Below are 19794 nucleotides of genomic sequence, written 5' to 3' on the forward strand. Positions count from 1 at the left end.
TTTTGCTCTTATAGGCTTTTGTTCTAAAAGCATTTGCAAAGTCTACGGGATGAAGTACACGGTCACTCTGTTCAAGCACTGATGAGAATTCGAAGAAAATGTGCAAGTCTGAAGAATGAGCAGTACCAGCCCTTGAGTAATCTCACCTTTAAATACGAAGTTAAAGGTAGGTAGCCCTGGATATTTGCTGTGAACGAAAAACAAATGAAGACTGCTGCAAACCCCCACACCCCCCCAAAAAAAAATCATACTTACAAACAGATTAAGTTAAAATAACAAAGTGGAAGAAGGACAAATCATGAAATTCAAATAGTGTAATGTGGATTTTTTTTTTTTTTGAGATTCACCTCTGATTACAGAAGTTTATATAACCTGTGCAAGTCTCTGTTTCCCTCCCTGGTCTTTCAACATGGTCAAAGGCATAATTACCTCTTTTTATCTTTTACAAAAACCTTTCACCTGCCCCTGTGAGAGCTTACTCAAGTAAGAAGATCAAAAGTATAGATATGGAACATTGGCTATCTAAAAAAAGTGAATAAAATTTACAGACATGTACATGAAGTTTATGGAATACAGTATGTTATATTGTGTATCTGTATAGAAGGAGAATACAACTTCATTCAGTTCAGTAGAGTGAAGAGATGGATTCATCCGTAAGAATACAGCAAAGTTCAGAGATTTGTAGAAATTCAAATAGATTTAAATTTCACATAAGTTGCACTCTTTGCTTTCCCCCAACTCATGAAATGTATCAGAGCAACATTTAATAGAGCCTCAGCTAAGAAAAGACTCTGAAGCCAAAGCTCACACTGATCATACAATATAAGATAGATGCAAACGCTGACAGTAAAAATAGGCCATGTAAAGCTCCTTTAGCTCTCTAGCAAATCCATTAATGAGAACTAGGTAGCTCACAAGGTGACCCACCATGTTTCTGTATATAGCTAACTTAGACATGGATCTGATTTTCAGCTGAATTCAGGTAAAGCTTTTCTTTTAGACTGATTTGGTATGTCCAGCATTAGCAGTCTTATTATAATCTAGATAAAGGTGTCTCACAGGCAGAGCAGATAGAACTCCACACACTTATCTCATGGTTGATACATTCAAACACGTGACATTAAAGAACTTCCTATGGGTAGGAAGTTTATTTTCTAATTTTTTAAATTACATTAACACTTCTAATTCAAATTAACACAGAAAAACAAACAAACAACAACAACAAAAAAAAAACAAAACAAAACAAAAAAAAAACAACCAACCAACCAAAAAAAAAAAAAAAAAAAAAACACAAAAAAAGAAAAAAAAAAACCACCAAAAAAAACTGAAAAAACCAACAAACTGTATCTAAATTCTCTTTTTATCCAGGTGCCTATTTTCTTATGTTTTTAACTTCAGACATGGCAACTAACTACTTCAAGAGAAAACTATCCTAACTTTTGTTTCTCCCCCATTGAGATACGGTAATAAAAACCCAAATCAAACCAAAATCCAAACAGATAACAGCTGTGCATTACACAGCTAACAATACCCATAGGACTGACATTGGCCATTCATCTTTCTTTTCTACCTATAGGGATAAGAAACCGTATACACAAACAAACAAACTAACCCTACAAAAATCTTACAGCCAAGACTGCTACAAATAGCTATTTTTGTCAGTCCCAACCAAAGTATCTCCTTCCAGAGGACTTTCTGGTGATATTCCAGCTAATTATCACCATTGTTACTTTGACAATACATTTTGTGGTATCTTTCATGAATGATTTTATTACTAGGAAGAACATTTTACTTTGTGTGCTTAAGGAACCGTTCAGTGATCAAACAGCCTTACTTCTTACCCCTAAGTTTCATCTCTTTTTCAGAGCAAACCTATAAACTAGGTATTTTAACTTAAAAAAAAATATCAAGCACTTGTATTTAAACTTTTATCTTTCTCTTTTCCTTCTTTCCATTCAAAATAAATGTCTTTTTGAATGCATCAATTACAATCATCCCTTACAGTTTTGTATTCTGGCTTATGCCTCGCTTCACTGACAGCTACGTAAGTACAGAGAGCACTTAGACACTGATTCTGTGTTTTAAAGTACATTTTTCCCATCTCCTTTTTACTATGAGATTTTTTTTTTTTTTTAACTGTGGTCTTTTTACTTCTTTCTTCTCTTCGGATACCAGTTTTCCCAGCGAAAGCTCTGGAGAGTTTCTCTGCAAGAATCCCCATGCTGGAAGCCCAGCCCCAGGGCTTTGGTACCCCTTTACTCAGCTGAGCTCAGCCTTGAGAACTCATGCAGCAGCAGAGCACGGATGTAGTGTGGGGTCAAGAGAGTGGGGGAATTGGCTCTTTTCCTCCTCCTTGCCTTCCCTATAGGTGTGTCTGGCCTTCTGCCCTTTCCATCAGTTCACAGAAAAAAAAACTGCCAAGAAGACCAAACGCCTGGATTCAACCAGTTCACAAAAAATAACAGAAACAGAGACCTCCGATCTCCCTAGACTGTGACCAGACAGAAGCCACATTGCAGCAATCCTGAGATTTTGAACTGGATCCCATATTTTCTCAGCTTTCTTCAGGGGCTGCCTCTTTTCTTTCTCAGGTTTTGGGCTAACAACATGAGACACCAGTTCCTCTGCTACTTTCTCTCCAAACCAATGATTTTCCAACTGAAGTTTGTAGCCTGACAACAAAATCAAGACAAAAAATATTTGTCTTCCCTTCTCCTTGTGTTTTTGGGGAGCCTTAACTTCCTGAACCATTTATGAAATGAAATGAAATGAGATACAAAACAAAATAAAATAAAGTAATATTTCACAAGAGCTAACACTCTTGACACAAGCTCTGCCTTTCTAATAATCTCTGATCAGCCTGGTCATCTGCAGAGACATGTTTGCAGAAGGCAGGTCACTGGGCCTGGGATCACTGAGGTGTTTGCCCACTGTTTCACCACTGGTTACCCTCAAAAGCCTGTCACAGACAAAACTGTTTTTGTACCTGCAGTACTAATAAAGTTCTGCTGGTGCAGATGATGTGCTCATGGTTTTTACAGTCCACACTCTCAAATGGAAAGCCCCTTCAATAATGATCCAGTACAAACTGCAGTAAAACTCACACCCTTCCTGCTCCCTCCTATTCTCTGCCTATCCATGGTTCCTGGGCTCCTCTTGGCATGTGCATGCACAGAAGGGAGGGTGGGCTGCAGGGGCCTTACAGCAATTGCCACGCTCATGAAAGGGGTTTCTCCCTCCCCAGGCTTCAGTCTGCTTCAGCTGATTCCCACACGTTCCCTTGGCAAGTGCCACACCACTGATGGCTCTGCACAGGCTCTGCCCAGGGACTGAGAGTCGCTCAGTCACACACAGCAGGTCGGCAGCGTCGCTCATGCCAGCGCCAAACCCCATGAGGCTTCTGCTGCCCATGGCTAAATCTCATTTCTTTGCTGTCAGGATCTAATGGCACTGTCTTGGCGAGCTAGCAAGGAGGTGAAGAGAGGAGGGCAAGAGAGAACAATGACAGTAGCTGTAGTACAGCTGGACCGTGCTTGGTCATTAAGTAGAAGCAACTTACATGGAGCAATCAAAGATGCACCATGGACCATGCAAAGATGTTGGTAAACAACCTCCAGACAACATTCTACAGCCTTCAGATAGTTAATTGTTTACATTTGTTTTCTGAGGCTTCTCAGCTCCTCAGGAGAAAATCCTAGCAAAGGATTTTCATAAAATGTCACAGTGACATCCCTTAATGTAATCAGCTCCTTTTTTCTTATTGCAAACCGTTGTCCTTCATGGAGGATATTAAGACACTAAAAATTTGGTAAGGGGTCATGAAATACACTGGAGTTGACAATTGCTATACTATGTTGAGTTCCAGCATTCTCCAATTCAGAATGTTTTTTAATGAAAACAAACTGTTGCAACATTTTTTGTATTGAAATCCTGAGAGACATAGTCCCATCTTGTGAAAGGTGGCCCATGCTCTTATTTTCCTAACTTTTAATTTTAGAGAAGATGAGGGGAGATGGATTTTTTTTTCCCTCTGGGCCAATTGAAGTCTAAAGCTTTCATGTCTTTCTCAGCACTGTGGAAACACAGTACATCATGTCTAGAAACTTACCACTGCAGAAATCAGGGAGATCCTTTCTTATAAAATCTGCCTGATCATCTGTGTACATTGGCAGTAAAGACTCACAGAGACTGATTAACTACCAAGTCAACACAGAGAAAGATGACTCTTAAGGTTCTACCATTCATGTGTATTTTAATTTTTATGCACTTCAAGGAAGAGGACAAAGGAGCTGAAATAAGAACAGGGTCCTAGATAAAAAGCCTAGGATAATTTAACAAATAGATCTCTGTGCATGGCATAGAATCTTGCTCTGGACCCAGTCATTCGCTTTTTGAGGTTAAAGAATTTTCCTCTGATTCAGAAAATTTGTAGACTGTTGACTAAATCCACCTCTTGATCAGTTTTTAATAATTTGCTTCTTCTGATCCATGTTAATTTCTGTTAATGAACTTCTTAAAAGCTCACTTTTTTTAAAAAAACCCCTCTTTTATAAGTCCTTATTCTGAGAACTATTTGCTTCTTCTGATCCATGTTAATTTCTGTTAATGAACTTCTTAAAAGCTCACTTTTTTTTTTTTAACCCTCTTTTATAAGTCCTCATTCTGAGAACTAGCAGCATATATGAAATTTCAAAGAATATATTTCAATTTCTTTTGATCACATGCAAGCAACAATAAATAATTCTCTTCCTCTTTTTCCATATAAAAAAGTATAAAACAATAATAATCTGAGGAGGAACTTTAATTGTGAATGAAATATTAAAATTATTAGTGTGTTTTTGTTCTGAATTTCTAACTCTTTTGGTCACTTCAAGGAATGCTATCTTGAGAAATAAGCTATTACAGAACTGGAACATGGACATCTGAATCCAGTTTTAGTTCAACAGCATGCCAGTCTACATGTATTTACATCCTGAAAATGTGTTGCTCTTAGACAACTCAGGTTTGATTAATGAACTATGAATATTTTAATATGCTATAAAAACAGTCCAAATTATCTCATTACTTCAGACATATCACAGAACTACCATTTCACACAAAACCCCTTTTAGAGATTAATAGAAGAGACTGAGCTGAAAATCTACCTGTGAATGGAAATCTTGTTTTTCAAAAGGAACTCAATCCTCATCAAATCTCTTCAAAGAAGTGCTCATTTTTTTAGCAAATAAGCCAGTTTAAATGACAAAGGCTATCATTTCTATAACAAATTATTTTATGGTATTGAATGCTTTCTATTTCAAAATAACTTTTTAACTGAGGTTTTTTGTTTCTAGACTTGGGCAAGAGGGCATATTCAATTGCTTCAAGTTAGCATAGAGACTTCTTAAAAATTATGAATTTCATTTCAAATTAGAAATACAATCTGTTATAGGAGTCAATGAACATTAGGACATGCAATGCTATTAATTCAGTTCATTTTTTATAGAAAATATTACGGTGAAGTAATGCAGGTAGAATAAAGCATAGTGTGACCACAAAAAAACAATATAAGGAAATAACCCCTAAAAACATTAGTTAAAAAGTTAAATGAAATAAAAAGCCATTGATTACTGTACTGTGCTGTAGTGCTTTTTGTGACCTGAGTCCTTGGCACATAGTTTGACCAGGATGGCTATCTCAGACATTGCTGATCCTGGGTAAGTGGTTGCTATCTCATGGCCTGGTACTACTACTACAGTTCTGATGGCTTCCTTATTTACCTGACCTCTCTCCATCTTCATTAAATGATCTAAGATAACAAGAAAAAACAAAGAAAGATACAAAACATCCTTTCTGCTGAGTACTATATGGATACGTGCAAACAATACGAGCCTGCTTCAGCTAACAAGGTAATTAGACTCTATTCAAAGCTATCATAAAAACAACTCTTTTACAGTCAATCAATTTTCTGACCATAACTGCTCCTTAGGGTTCAAAGAGAGTTTTAAAGGTTTTTTCCTTTTCCTTTCTTGCTTTTCATTAATCAATAAAGATATAATGCTAAGAAGAAAATGCATCTTTGGGAGATTTGCACATGGCTTCTGGCTTTAATGGAAAAATACTATTTTGATTATATCAATTCAAAGTTCAAATTAATGTTTATAAATGAATATACTTAATATACTTTTTACAGAGTGCTTAATCTGTTTGCTGAGATAAATCAAATTCACTATTTTTAATTTTCATGCATGCTGCTGACTATCATATATTCTTCTCTGTACCATTTTAAATAGGAATATAGCCTAAGGAACTAATTGTCCTCTAAGTCTTTCAAATAAGGCTGTTTGTGTGGATGATTTTCTTTGAAGACCAATTTTTTTTCTGCACATTGATGTGTGCTGGTTAGTGTTAGATGCTGAAAGTGTGGAAAAGAGCTGAGTTGCAGAGCACAGCAGCGTGATATATATGTGGAATTTATTTCAGCAGGGAAATGGGGAGCTGCAATTATTCACATGCCAGTCTTGCAAGATAAATTACATTATTTGTACACTTCAAACAAGATTTATCTCTTTACTACTACATTTAAAAAGCCTAGTTTAATTGTTCACATTTTAATTCTTCATGTTTCATTCCAGCTCCATATACCAACCAGATGAATAGAAAATACAACCCATTCTATAGTCAGTCAGGCTTCTTCAACTAGAAATATAAAATTTAAAGTACTCATGAACTGTGAATTCTTGTGTAATAATATGTAAGCATCCTATCATTTACTCTGGCTACTGAAAGAAAAAGCTTCACTTAAATTGAAACATAAAAATGATGCTAAAATGAGCTTTCTTAGAAATAGGGTTATGAATAGGCTTTGCATGATGTTCATAAATTAGCTTATTTTTATTTTTTGATACTTTTATATTTTTTTCAAAACACAATATTATATTTGATTCACAGTTTTGTTTCAAACAGATGCAATTTTAATTCCTTTCTATTCCATTAACAACTGAAAATCTATATTGATGCTAATTTCATACTTCTTGCATGTAGGTGTGACTTTTGCTTTCTCCATTATCTGAGAATGGTATCCTAGTAAGTTCTGTATTACTGAGCAGCAGAGCCAAACAGTAAGGAATATTCCATGCATTCACACACGCAAATATGTTCTTAGCAGAACCTCAAATCCTCCTGGTTTCCACAGAAGCCCGATATTTCTTCCACATTATTTTCACTGGTAATTATTCCCAAGATATTTAACACAGGCATCCACACGACAGCAATTCAAGCAAAACCCATTTACCAGTTAAATAGTTAATAGGTTCGCATACACAAATCACCAAACTGTCAGTCTTCCTTAAGCTGCTCCTAAAAATTTCAAGAATCAGTAAAAAGACTGAACTGCTTCCTATCTTTTTCTGCACATCAACCCAGCGTCATAAAATTTTACTATGAAAAGTCCTTCAAGTCTCAGCCTCTCTTGGCAACTCAGTAGCTCCCCCAAGCTAGGAAACCTGACCAGATAGTCTAAGCAGATGCTGCAGAAAACATTATTTTTATGTTTCCTTTTCATTGCTTGTATGCAGACCTATCTCCTTGTTTTCTTAAGCTTAAACAAAATCATTAAATTATGGCATGCAGTTCAATAAAATGGAACTTCGCAAAGAAAAGCATGAACAATGAGATCTGAAAGCATTCAGAATAATTCTCACCATCTACAGTCTTCTCTAAGATCACATAGGCTAAGATTAGAAAGTAGATTCGTACTCTTCACATGCTTTAAGTTTTATCCTCTGAACATAAGCATACCTCTGAACATAATTTATCTGTGAGCAATCCAAGCTGGTGATTAGTTGGTCATGAGATGATGACCTAGCCAATCTGTGTCACGTAGCATAGAAACAAAATGGAGACAATCCTTGTTCCTTACATAAGTATGACCTGGATTGCCAAGGATTGCCACCCACTAACTGAAGAACTAAAATATGGTTTGGACAATTGTTCAATTTCCTTTCTCATGACAAAATAAATTTTAATCTTATTCCTTGACTTAGAGGCAGCATCTCTTGCAAAATGAAGTTTTACCAGAATTCACTTAGTGTATTTACATATACCTTTGGAGATTGAACAGATGAGAAATGAAAGATGTATCTAATTTCCAACCACATTCTGTAAAATGTATTTAATATCTTCTAACATTAATTTTTTAAATTATATTTAAAGAAGGTGTTTCATTTTAAAGTGCCTGAAATCTTTCTTTGTAGCACAACTCTTCCTGAAGTACCAAGAATATTAAATATTTGCTGAAATGAAACAAAAAAACCACCCTTTTATATTACTTTCTGAAAAAAGAAAAACATATATAAAAGAATGAAACAGTGAGTCAGAGGGGTTTTCATTAGAGGCAAGATGACGGCAAACATCAGCTTCAGATGATTGGTCTTTCACATCATGTTAAATGAGAGGTCCGTTACAGCTACTTTGGAATATTTTGGTGTCAGAATCTCCCACTTGCCCCCACTGACACTGTTTAGATCATTCTATTCATATAGAAAACCATTTTTGAGTAATTTAAAATTTGATGAATCATTATAAAAATGTCTCTTTTTAAAAGCGTATCATTATATTTAATAACAATTGATAAAAGAATTTGATATTGAATCATTATGTCTAATAACAATTGAAAAGAGAACCTGATTTAGCATTTCCCACAGAGTAGGAGAGTGAAGCCTTTCTCTTTTTGATCAAAACACTATTACTGGATTTCAGAAAAAAAATCTCAGAATAGATAGGCTGGTATGAAAGGGATTTTGCTTTGATGAGAAACATGTTTTCCAAGAAGAAAAAGCTTGCAAAAATCACAAATGTGTATTTATTAACAAAACAACGCAAAACAAAAAAAAAATTAAAAGAGAGACAGGGAGAGACCAGATGTTTAACTGATCCAATAACTCATTCATGTTAGATGTTTTAGTACAGAAAAAGCAGGATCTTATGCTTCAGAAACAGAGTGACACTGTTTGGTACTCTCTTAAATATTGATGATACATCAAGATTATACAATTGAATGTGATGTATAAATATAGGGATAGCATTTTAATGTAACATATCTAAAAAGCATTCACTCTGAACTAACATATGTCTATCAATTTCCTTCCTCATGATTTCCAGATGAGACGCCTCTAAAATAATTTACCACAGAAAAAAGAAAAACAAATACTACAAATGTCATAAAATAAAGTTCACTTGAGCAAGCATTAAAGTAGATAAAAAGCACAGACTTGCCATCTCCAGTGAAAAAAACTTACCCTTTCTACAAGCTGCTGATGTAATTTAACATATGATAATATGTGGTGAACTTTTTGAGATGATTCTGAAACATCACAGTGGTAAAGAACATGAGCTAACTAAAATCTTCAGAGAAGTAGCACCATATTTATAATTAGGAGTATAGTTTTGCAATGAAAGAACTGATTGTAATCAATTTCACTTTACCTGTGGACAGTTTGTAGGAAATAAGAATTGACTTTCAGAGAAAGTTGGTTCTGTTTCATCTAAACAGTTGAACTTCCCTGTATTCAGGTACAAGACTTGGATACACAAGGGGGTGTTTTTCTTACTCTGATATGTGTGATTTGAATTACTTTGGGGATTCTTCTGCACTAACACAATTAGTGCAGAACATCTATAAAAGCACTGAACTTGTGAGTTAAAACTGAATTCCAGCTTTGTAAATTAAAGTTGTATAATCTACACTGGAAGAGGGGGAAGGAGGAAAACAACATTGTGTTTTGGGATGCAGTGCTTGCTGTCCACTTTGGACATGGACCTAAAAATTAAAGAGTCTGGAATTACATTCCTAGTAATTGTTCCTATTGAAGTTAAAGATAGCATATTGTTGCATTCTGGATTGGAAGAATAAGCTTCCCATTTCACTAAAAAAGAAGGAAAAAAAGAATTTAATAATTTTTTCACAAACCAATTTTCATTAAGATCTGCTTCTTGATATTATACTTCTGTGAGAATGATAAGAAGTAAAATGCCAAAGCTTTCTAACTGATTATCCACATAGAACTTATGGACCTGCAGAGAAGGACAGTCTCCTAAAGAGAGTAAATTATTACACTTTTGGATTACAAGGTCAAAATTTTGACAGAATTTCACTAGGCAGCAAAAAGACATACAAAGTGCCTTCACACTTAGCAAGACCTTTTTTTATCCTGTAATATTGATTCCCTAAAACAGGTACTTCTTAATGAATCAGCTAAGACATTATGTCAAACCTAAACTGGGGCACTTTCCTCAGCATTCCAGGGAGATGTTTAGCGTCAAACTAGGGTGAACAAGGCCATGAGTACCTCAAGTTTGCTGCCATTAATCCCCATTAGATTTGCACCAAAGAACAAGCCACACAATATGCTACTGAGCTGACAGAACACATCAAACTGCCTCAAGCAGAGAATTCAGTGGAGCTGATGATGCTTTAAGATTGTACCTAAATGTTGCAGGATGCTCATTTCCCAGATCAATGGAACCTTAGCTCTGTGATTTAAAAGATTTGTTAGTTTTCTATGTTATCAACACAGGATGTAAGAGTTCTCTTTTCAACATTTAATAGTCAGTAAGGGCAGGAAAAGCTCAAGAATTCTCTTTGTATTCTGCTGTACAAGGTCAATAGCAAGGCCAGAAGACCATGGAAACTAAAAATAAAGGAAATTATTCAAGAGAAAGAAGTCAAGTGGATGAGAACGTGTCAGGAAAGCAAGAAAAAAAGAGTTTAGCTGAGTTTCTAAGAGACACCACAAAAAGAAGGGTGAGATGTTAGAGTAGAATTTTATATGGTCCAAAGGCTAAACAGGTCAGAATTTGCTGAAACATGTACGGAAATATAAATACAGAGAGATCCCCCCTATGGCAGACCATCCAGTTTTACTCCTGACTAGAATCAAGAAAGTGCAGATTTGGGGAAAAAGCAGAAAACCAGCAATTGAGAGGGTGTTTTGCAAATGTTAGCTAATTGTGTCTATTCACAGAACAGTTAATCCAGTATGCTTTCTGATTACATACTCCCTCAGAAGTCCATATACTTCAAATAAGCCAAGATGTCAGATTTTAGATTTAGATTTTAAAATTAAACCACTTTGGATAAAGATAGTTTAGAAAAAAATAAAACAAAAATGAGCCCAGCTTGAAACACCAACCAGTTTTATCAAATTTTCCTCTTAACTACTCTATTTCTTGAAAATATATGGAGTTTATACTCAGGACAAGCCTGTGATTGCACATTAACTAAGGGTGTGGCTAACATAGAAAGCTGTCACCACAGTCACATCTGTGGCTTGTTCCTTAGTCTTCATAATCTTCTAGCACTTCTGAAGAGATGAAAAACCACAAAGTCTTTTAATTTATTTTGTCTTAGATTTCCAGTGAAAAAAAGTTTGCCCCTAACTTGTCCTCTTTCCCTCTTCAGGTAGCAAATATGACTCAATGAAATCATGGCCTTGGATTGCTTACCAACTTACAGATTTGACATGACTAAAGGGAACAACATAAGTACAGATGCTAATTTCACGTTTTCATATTTCATTTAAAATGTAGGGACATTGAAATAAGGTATAATTTAGCTGCATTTTTTATGGCAACACAAGCTCCTTATGACATCAACTCATACAAAAGTTTGTGGAGAATTTATCTGATCATCACAAAGGTACTTCATTAAATAATTATGTGCCCTTGCTAGTAAATTTAGTCTAAGTTTAAAATGAACAAGAGTTATTGAATGAAGACGGGAATGATACACAAATCTCAACTAGTCCAAGTGTGTTTAAATCTGAACTAAATGGCATCCAATAAAATCTCTGAATCTTAAAAGAGCACACCACAGGTGAAAACAAATATTTGCCCTAAGCAAATAAATCAGGATCAGACACCTTTGTGTGTGTGTGCTACATGAGATAAACAGCAATGCCCATGTTTTCTACAAAAAAAAGCTTAACAGGCTTTTTCTCCAAGGACAAAGGGAAAAAATGTATTTTATAGTACATAATAAAATTATACCCAGTTGTTATTTTAAGTCATGTGGCAATTAGTCAAAATCATTGCATTTATTGCCTTTGATAATTTTACATATCTTGTGCTTGTATTCAATTAACAGAGTCTTGAAACACACAGTAAATACAACCTCATGAGGGTCCATGTCAGATTATCTCCACATATACTCTTAGCATTTTCAGCTGTTAATTTTTGTCCTCAGTCATTCCTATAGTAGTTTTTCCCTTTTATTGATTCTTCACATCAATGGGTTATTGGTTTTTGCTGCTGCATTTTTAATTTATCTTCTCTGTTCAACATCTACTACTATTTGAAAAATATTAGTTAACTACTGGCAAAACACATACCTACTCTTTAAGGAAATATAGCCACACCATTATAGTTAAAGCTCTGTCAATATTTCTGCAATAAAAAACTGCATTTCCAAGATTTACAATTCAAACATAAAGAAAAAAAACCTTCTGGGATGATGTTCAGTGTACAAGGTCATAGCCCACAACAAATTTGTTTTACCAATTTTCAAGCAAATTGATTCTGCCATTTTGAGTGCTGCAAGTGTAAATCAAAACAGAGATTTACCTGTTTAAAGCTAAACTCTGTTGGCCATGTACTTATCTGTGCCAGCAACAGGGTTTTTATGCCTTTTTGTTTTGAACGAACTTAACCTTCAATCTAAACTGCATATTACCAATTTCACATATAAATATATATATATATATACACTTGCAATATGTATGCATGTATATATGTATACATCTATTTACTTGTGTAATGAGGACCTTGTGATCCCTACAGCTGACATCTCCATTTAAAGGCTAATTCCATTATAGAACACTGGCTTGTATGAATTAAAGACTTGACCCATATTTTATGTCTGTCCTGCTGTGAAGGTGCAATTTTCCTAAGGAAGCTTTAGCACAAAATGCTCCAACGCTTTTGTTCCAATCACACAGCTGTGGCCAGTCTGCCCTTGACTGTCAGCATGCTACCTGGCTGAAAATCTCTGGGCTTGCTGGGTTTTGTACACTCAAAAAAGTATAAATGGGTTCATCCTGCAGGTTGTACTTGTAGACTTTGTGTGGACAATAGGCCCATTAGGATCTCCATGAGAACTCCTGCTTATCTTGAACACATTTAGAAAACTGTAAGAAGATATTTTTAATCAGTCTTTGTTAGCACACAGCACTGTTGTGCTAATGTCGATGTGAGATAAATCCTTGTTCCAAATGTAATTTTCTCATTTTCTAAACTGATGCATACCAATATTCCAGAAGTGCTAGGAAGATGAGCCCTTGTACTACTGCAATGGTTTTAATAATATCCTTGACCTAATTTAGCAATTGTCACTGACAGATAGCAAGGATTTTTATCTTTATTTCAACTGAGAAAATATCTCTTTTGAAAACAGAGTTGACCTATATTATTAATTTCTAGTATTGACAGAAAATTTGTGAAGAGTCCTTCAAAGTGTCAACTTTCCTTCTAGGAAAAAATTGCATAGGATGTTTGCCTGTAACTGCATGCCTTTGGACAAATTCTGTGCATCATACTGAGAATTAAATGGCATCTTAAGCCTTTTAAAACAGTGCAACCTTCTCGTACAATACCATTTAAGAAGTAAAAATCACCTCTGTGTTACCTCACAGATGTAATTATGGTATAAAGTCATCAGACATAAAATGCATCAGCCTAGCTGAAAATGTAACATGTACAAAGTAGTGTGGTCTAGAAACACATTTTTCAAGTCATGCTCTATCTTGAAATCAAAATGAGTGTTATAATGGCTAATTCTGCAGCGACTGAACTGCTCTGTTTTACTATAATATTTCTCCCAGACCTGTTTCAACTCAATACTTGCATATAGTTTTTTTCATTTCCAAGCTACTTTCAGTTTATCCATACGGAATTAAGTTACTCCTTCATCTTCACTTTTGCTGTATTTTAAAAACTTTACTTAATTTTCTCTTTTAAAACTTGCTTCAAAACTAATCTCACTGGGTTTAAGAAAGATCAGTGGACCTAATCTAGTAGAAATAACACATTTTGCATCATTGCAACTCAAAAAACTAAATTATACTGTCTGATTAGCCGGCTGAATTATCACCTATATTGGCCTCTGTCAACTTGGAAAGTTATGTGTATGACGGTCTTGAATGATGAGATGTGTGAATGTATTGTACTCATAGATATTTGCTCATTTTCAGCTTTTGAGTCTTTATATTAATCTCAGTCATCTACTCATCTTCTCTCCTTACATTTGTCCAAGAGTGTTTAGATCACCATTCTTCACTTGAAGAAATGGTTTTGCTTCACTTCCTGTATATTTTTACTTGGCATTTATTAGGATTGTGCCTAGTAATAATAAAAATATTTAAATTATATGTTGCTCAGACAGACAAAGGAAGATTTAAATAAAGTTGAGAACACTTTCTAACATCCTGGTCCTTCTTCTCTAGTGTAGAGATACTAATTTTATTACTACAGTTTGTAACTGGCTAATTAAATAACCAGTCTGTGTATTTTCTTTTCTGCCTCAATTTATTTACATGAAAAACGTGTTGACCATGTTAATTAAGTACACTGGATGTAATAGTGCTGAAAGCAGCACTATTACTTCCATGGTAAACAAGTAGACAGACTATATACATCTAATTACCATTGGGAAACTACAGTTTAGATACCTTTAAGGAGCATCAAAACTGGTAAGTCTACAGGAATTCAGCTTTGTGCCACCTTCTAAGGTGGTACATCCTTTAAAATACAAGAATCCCAAATGCTGAAGGAATTGTCCAACAGGCTCTTTTATCTCAAAACTCTAAGCTGTAATACAATTCTCAATCAAAGGGAAATCAAAGGGAAAAAAATTCCACTAATAGGGATGTACCCCCAGGAGTTTGTTATTGTGTGTTCACAAACAACATCCCCCTTTTGATCTCCATTTCTATTGTGTTCTAGGTGGAAGGTGCAGACTGAGTGTAGAATATTTACTGACTATTGAGAAATTAATGTATTTTAAAATTAATTGTTAATTAAATATAGAAGGGCATAATCATTAGAAATTTTAAAGATAATTAGGAAGCTGAAGTCTTGCAGAATGTCCCTCCATTGAAAGTAGAGGGAAAAAAATTAAAGTGTGCATTGTTATCAAAACTATTTAAACAGTTATTAGGGGGTAAAATAATTTCTACTGAAAAAAATAAGTTTTAAAACTAGCAAAAATTAATAAAGTTTACTTAACAAAATTATGCACAGGGGCTACATAAATAAAATATTTGACAGAATAGAAGAGTACATCAATAGAAAAAAAATAAAATAAAAAGTTAAGGACTACCACAGCAGAAAAATAATCTGAGTTATGCTCTTCACTTATAATAAGATCTGACAGACTCAATCTTATCTTCAGTGCACTTAAAACCCAATGGAATTACTTCAAATTCAGCAGTATGGCACTTGGTTTCAATTGGCTCTCAGAGACATATGAGGGTTGAATGCAACTCAATTTTTTCCAATAACCCTGCTTAGACAACAGTTTTCCAGATTCATGTAAATATTTCAGGATTCCATAAATATTACATATTTCAGGAAATTATCATGTAATCTGATATGGATATAAGAGTTGCCATTTATTAAAATAAACTTCTGAGTAGATGGTTGTTTGACATACTATTGATGAATTTATAAAGTTTTTAGAAAGAGTATAAAGGAGCATGTCTGTTTGCTTCTGACAGAGAGGATGTTCAGCATCCCTCTGGTTTTTATTCTTTTTATATGTATTTTTCCCCCCCCAAAAAGGAGATTAATTATGTAAAGAGCAGGGAACACCAAGAAAAGTCACGGAGCCACACATCTATTTAATTAATAAAGACAACACAAAATTATCTGCTTGTGAAGCAAGAGTAATCTCAGCAATAAACACTGGTTCTATTTCTACAAACTGGAATAAACACAGTAAAATGAACAATACAAACAGACTTCAGGGAAAACAAAGAAAGACATAAACACAAACAAAAGACTTGTAGCACCATTACACTTTAGAATTCTGACTCTTTCCTTAGTGATCCTAGTGTAATACCTTAAAATATGAAATTTGCTAGCACCAGGTGGAAGCAAGCAAGAGAAAAATTCAGCACTTTAGAGCAGGGAGGAGTGTTAAAATATAAATATATTATTAAATGCTTATTCATATTTCACATTAGTGTCTGCACTGAATATAGCCCCAGCCAGGAAGCAAAACAAATGTCAGATTCTAATAACTGCATTCAGGAACTAATGCAAAAAGGGAACAGATTGAAAGCCATTGCCCCCTCCCCAGGGACAGAAAAGATTGCTGTCCCCAGGAAGGGGGAAGTGAGGGAGAGAGAGTGCAGGTGGCTGACATCATCCCACCCAGCATTAAGCAGAAGTGATTGCCTAATTGAATAACCTTCTGCTGGCAGAGAGACATTGTTCAGAAATGGGTAATCCCACCCTCCTGCCCTTGCAGCAGGTGGCATTCAGTCAGATGGAAAAGTACAAACGTCAATGTAAAGAGCAGGATGGACACCAGCTGTAACTTCCATCTATCCAGACACTTGGGGAGAGAATTTTGACAGTGTTATTTGAGATTGATGAAGATGAGATGATTTTTAAGGTTAAAGACTGAGTTTGGATTTTAGCGTTTAGCACGCATAAGCAGTCATTCCAGACTTTACAGTTGCTGGAAATCTGACAAAGTTAGTCAAAGACAAATTCTATTATTTGCAAAAGGCAAATGGAAAGACACATGTGTCTTTCAGCTATGAATTAATTAAGGAAAAAGGAATATACTGTTTTTAGCAATGTTATAGCAGTGAGGGAAAATGAACAGGACAATCTTCAGGGCTGAAGATTGTGAAGGTAAGGCACCATTTCTATTGCTCTATATAATTCCTTGGTCACTTGTACAGATTGCTGATATTCTTTGAATGGCAGTTTCACAAAAATATAGAACAGATGATACTATTTTTCCTCCTGCTTTTTATTTTTCCTGTCTATTAGAGATGCCAGACTGGGGTAAAATCTCTTTTCTCTTGTCTAGAAGCAATTGGCCCAATCAAACCACGACTGATTAAGTTTCTCAAAGTATTATACCATTATTCCTACCACTATAAATAACCAAAGATCCCTACCAGAAGGCAAGCCTGTATTTAAAAATAAAAATATTAATTCAGCAAAGCACTCAAAAAAATCCTTAACCTTTATGCATTCTTGAATAAATTAAATTCAAGCATGTGCTTAAAGGTTTGGCAGAATGATGGGACAGCTCAACTGCTTCTCCAAATTTCAGCAAAGTCTGACAGAATGCTCAAACACCTGAACACATAATGACACATTTCACTACAAACATTTAACAAACTTGTAACACAGGTCTTAAAAAAGAGAAAAACAAAATTTTAAAAATTTTAAAAAAACCCCAAACTTAAATCAGAAATGCCAAATATAGATGTGTAATTGGTACAGTGCAGGTAGAGACTCATTTCAGATGAATGATGGAGACAATAAGTAAGAATCCTTAAAGTGTTAAATACCGTGATTTCTTCCTCCACTCCAAGGCCAAAATACTCAATCACCAAGTCCCAGCTGTTCCTTCATGGACTGTCAGTTTTGCAAAAGTTTGCAACTATAGCAAGTGGTCTGACATGGAATGATTTGAGGTGAACTACAAGCACTCTGCTGAAAGTCAAGTCCATAGTGAAGGTACAGACTGAATTTTAAAAGTCATGAAGAGGGTATTCCCAGAGATATGGTTCAGATGCCAAAGGACATAATTCATAGAAATAATCCATAGTAATCTCCTCCTGCAGGCCAAATGCCAGCTTTACTGCTGGGAATTATGCCTAAGGAGTAGTTTTGTCTACTGGCAGTATATTCCCCAGGACTAGTCAGTCTGCACAAGCTAGGATTAATGACATGAAGAGGCTACTACTTTTTAAATTACTACCTTTTATGCAAACATTAAAAGTACCATGTACCCCCAAACTAAAGATTTTGCAGCTTCCAGAGTAGTAACTGATGTTTCATCATATTCCTCTGGAATTACAGAAAGTAAATTGATACCAAAAAAAAAAAAAAAAAAGGTAAATTGATGATCTAACTGTACCAATTTTTAGCTTCTTCTCTCTTCTAAGGCTTCTTAAGTCCCTTAGCAAGGAAAATAGCAGGAAAAGAACAACATACAAACAACACCTACCCTAAGGGAACTCAAGGCACGTTTCTAGATTTAGAGATCCTGACCCAATAAAAGGACTCTAAAAGTACACAAATAACAGAAAAGAGCATCAGAGGAAAGGTTTCTGGAAAGGAACTTGCTCTTCCCATGAACTGGCAGACCCCAATGGATGTACAAAGAAACCAATCAATCCTATAAAAGTAGCCATAAATGCAGGAGTTCATATCACAATTCCTTTGTGGGAAGAAATGTCTTGATTGTTTTAACACAGTTCAAATCATGCAAATGCCCCTGCTGATTTGCTCTTATCTTGAAGCCAATTTAGGTACCATGAGAAACAAAATACTTGTAAAATCAGCAGGCTGATGTGATGAAGACACTGTTCCCAACACATAATTAAAAATGCTTCAATATATTAAAACTAAAATATGCTGAAGAAATCCATATTTCTTCACAGTTGCCTCTTATGTGGATAAGGTGGAGGCTCAAGTACTCTTTGCACTATATTCATAAATAAATGTTCTAACAAAAAAAAAAAACCCAAAACAAACCATGTATTTTTTACAATTTATCATTAATCTTTGAATAAGCTCCAACTCAGAAATTCTTTCAGTATGTTTTAATGCAACTAATTGAATATCAATCCTCCTCTCTACCCCCACCCCAATATATAAATTCCTACAGCAACACTTATCTTCCAAATAATATGATCATTTTTAGTCCAGAATCCCAAATCAGATTTACAAGATATTCCAGAACAGTTCCCCTCAATCTGTTTCTATTGGTCAAAAAAAAGGTATCATTTTATAACTTAAGTTGCACTGCCACTACAGCATAAGAGATTTTAATTAATAGTGTATAGGGACAGCCTATACACTCTTAGACCCACAGCCTGCCTGTCCTAACTGGTGGTTAGTTATATTTAAGGAAAACATTGTGTTTGTTACAGAGTTGACTACTAATTTTATGGCATTAACAGGACAGACAGTTTGGTCATTCTGTTTTGTTTTAAAAAGCAATGCTGTGAATTACCTAGACTAGGCTGTGGCTAGCAGAACAAGACCATCAATGCTGGTGATGCCTTTCCTTTCTTTAAGTGCCCAAAAAGTCTTTAATGACTACAAGTGTGCAAGGCCTAATTTTGCATCTTAGATTAGATCTAAAAATCTCAGTAAGGCTGTGGGATATTGCTAGGCAGATCACAGACAGTATAATAACTAATAATAATTCTGCAGAATAAGCAGTGTGTCAAAATAAAATCATCCGATGTACTGGGATATCTATACTGATGCTTTCCCTTCTTTAGTAGTTCACCTTTAGGCTTCAAAGCCTGAAAGAATTATCCATATTTATAATATCACATAAGCAAGAATACCTGGGTCACACACTGTACGTGCTCTGTTTGTGACTGTGGAAACATCAATAAAATAAGTTTAGAGCCCAAGAGATAAAACTATTTCAATATTTTTCTTGCACTTTTCTGTAGGAGAAATTGTGCATAGACTCACAGGAACTATCTGTTTACTAGATCTGTGACATCTTGAGTCATTCTTCATGTTCTGCAATTCTGCTCTGGATTCCTGCAA

Source organism: Pyrgilauda ruficollis, unplaced genomic scaffold (genome assembly GCF_017590135.1).
Source record: "Pyrgilauda ruficollis isolate IOZ18807 unplaced genomic scaffold, ASM1759013v1 scaffold37, whole genome shotgun sequence".
NCBI classification, from domain to species: domain Eukaryota; kingdom Metazoa; phylum Chordata; class Aves; order Passeriformes; family Passeridae; genus Pyrgilauda; species Pyrgilauda ruficollis.